The 2,570-nt window shown below is 52.1% G+C and overlaps 1 protein-coding gene across 2 annotated transcripts in view; it reads left to right on the top strand.

Annotated features, from left to right (window-relative positions):
• The window catches only part of TGDS (TDP-glucose 4,6-dehydratase), a 22,998-nt gene extending 20,629 nt beyond the window's left edge, over positions 1-2,369 (top strand). For both annotated transcript variants that reach the window (XM_049647140.1, XM_049647139.1), the window contains one exon: positions 335-2,369. The gene's annotated coding sequence lies outside the window, so the exon portion shown is untranslated. The remainder of the gene's footprint in view (positions 1-334) is intronic.
• The last annotated feature ends 201 nt before the right edge of the window (positions 2,370-2,570 follow it).

Raw genomic sequence — 2,570 nt, 5'->3', positions numbered from 1 at the left:
TCTCTCTCTGCCCCTCCCCAGCTCATGCTCTCACTCTCTCTCTCTCTGCCCCTCCCCAGCTCATGCTCTCACTCTCTCTCTCTCTGCCCCTCCCCAGCTCATGCTCTCACTCTCTCTCTCTCTGCCCCTCCCCAGCTCATGCTCTCACTCTCTCTCTCTCTGCCCCTCCCCAGCTCATGCTCTCACACTCTCTCTCTCTGCCCCTCCCCAGCTCATGCTCTCATTCTCTCTCTCTCTCTGCCCCTCCCAAGCTCATGCTCTCATTCTCTCTAAATAAATTAATAAATAAATAAAATCAAAATTCTCCACTGTAATTGGGAAGTTTCTCCCCCAGAACCACAGGTACTTGCACTGTGATTCCCCCACTGGGGCTCACCATAACATCTCTGCTATGACCCTTTCTACGACCGACATCTCCAATACCACAGGGCCCACCAGAGCACATGGCCCGAGTGGCAGGGGGAGTTGTTCCCCAGCTTGGACCTGCTGCACACAGCCCTTTCCCTGCTCCAGAGAGCCTTCGTGTCACTCTGTTTATGGGCGGAAGCATCATCCCTAAGTGTGGAATGTGTGGCCTCCAGAATCCAAAGAGGCTACCAGGCACTGTGCTTCCCTTGTGGAAGGGGGTGCAAGAGGCAGCAGTTTGATTTCGTCACTGCTCTTCTAAGAATTTCCTGAAATGGCAAGTCCTGAATCTTCACAGGGTTTATCTTCCACCCTCTAGACTGCACGTGAATTAGCAACGCCACCAGTGTGCTACCTGCTCCTGCTGATTCTGCCTGATCAGCAGGATGCCATCAGTTTAATAGATGCATGTGATATTCCACAGGACGGTCAGAAGGTCCAAGTCTCTTCAGAGAGCGGAACCAGTAACAGAGCCCCGAGGCAAAACTCTAAATGCACCTGGTTCCTGATATTCTTTTTTGATTGAGATAGAAAAAACATATTCACCAGATCAATGGCTGGATACCATGTTCCAGGGACCGTAGACTCTGTTCTAGCAAAAGAGATGCCACATGGGCCCAGCAGCTGCTGTGGGAGCCACTACCTGACTGAGCTGTCAGTTGTCCGCAGCCATTTTTTCCAGAATCCACCCAGACTGGTGAATTCAATGGAGAATTGATGGGGATCCAGCCCGGTTTCCTGAAATCCTTCAGGGTGACACTCACCTTCACGGTCTCCTCCAAGTTGCGATTTTGTTTTTGATCTACTGTCTCTGCGAGAGAAGGAGTTCGAGCTGTTTGGAAAAACCTGGGACCCTGACACTTGGGAAGGGAATATCTGGGTGGATACCCATAAAGATTTCAACTCTTCTTTTAACTATTAAGTTTTGAGTTTGGTTTCAGGCCTTTTCTGTTCTCCTGGTTTAAGAACTAAGGCCCTCACGCTAAGTTGTCAGTGTCGGTTAACTGCCCTCAGCTTTTCATCACGCTCTGTGGGGCATCCATGTGACTCACTAACAACCAATCAATTCCATTGTCCTCATATGACTTGTTCCCTGAACTTCGCAAATGCCTGAATTATTGCGAGTTTTAGCATTTGGTTTGCCACCTTGTGCAAGGGACGCTCTGTGAGCCATGCCCCACTCAGGTGGTATTCTCTTGACCAGCCAGGCAGACAGTGCGGTGATCTGTTCCCAAACCTAACCTCCCACCTGCTTGGTTGGACCATCGGCCTCCGTTGGATCCCCGGTGAAGGGGTGACGGAGACAGAGGTAGGGGTGCAGGCACTTTATAGTGAGGGGGGATGCTTGATGAAAGGTGTGCAAGGGAGGATGTGCAGGAGGAACCCATGGGCTGCAGTGCAGGTCGGACAGCTGTGAAAAGAAAGGCGTGGGGAGACAGCCTCAGCCCGCGATGCAGATCTGCCCAAACACCAGGCGACTGGACAGGGAGCTCCAGAGCAAGCACAGCGTGTGGGAGGAGGTCTCGAACCGGGCAGAAATGCGGGGTGCCCCGTTGTGGTCGGTCATGGGCTGCAGGCTGCTCAGAGACAACTGAGATGGGTCCCGAAGGCTCTGCAGTCATAGGCTCTCAGCTAACCGCAGTCTTGGCAGCTTGCGTGTCAAGCTCCATCTTGAAGGGAAATCCAAGTGGTGAGACCTCCAGAGCTGCTACTGTGCTGTTTGCCCTGAGGAGGGTCCTGGGGCTTATCTGCTCCCGACACAGACTTTCACTCAGACTGCTTGCTTTTAGTCCAGGGCCTTGCCCTCCCCCACCTCCCCTGGGCCCACCTTCCACAGCTCCTCGCGCTGTGGGGGCCTTTTGTGAGGTCAACCAGCCCAACCCAGATGTTCTGAGAGAACTTTTTGCAGATGACATTTGAGTTGTGATTTGTTTTAAAGGATGACCCACAGTCAGCAGAGGAAACTGAGGCAGAAGGGCCAGACCAGCGAAAGCACCAAGCTGTAAATGATATTGTGTGTTCGTGGAATACGGGTCAGGTCCTCTGTGTTACTCTAGCACAGACATTCTCGTGTGTCTCCAGTCCGTTAGGGAAACGCAAATAAAAGCTATACTGCGATGCCACTTCCTACCTATTAGGATGGCTGTTAGTTTCAAAGGCAAAAA

This window comes from Panthera uncia (assembly GCF_023721935.1).
Source record: "Panthera uncia isolate 11264 chromosome A1 unlocalized genomic scaffold, Puncia_PCG_1.0 HiC_scaffold_16, whole genome shotgun sequence".
Taxonomy (NCBI): domain Eukaryota; kingdom Metazoa; phylum Chordata; class Mammalia; order Carnivora; family Felidae; genus Panthera; species Panthera uncia.
The sequence above is the reverse complement of the archived record's forward strand: the minus strand, read 5'-3'. Positions and strand labels throughout refer to the sequence as shown.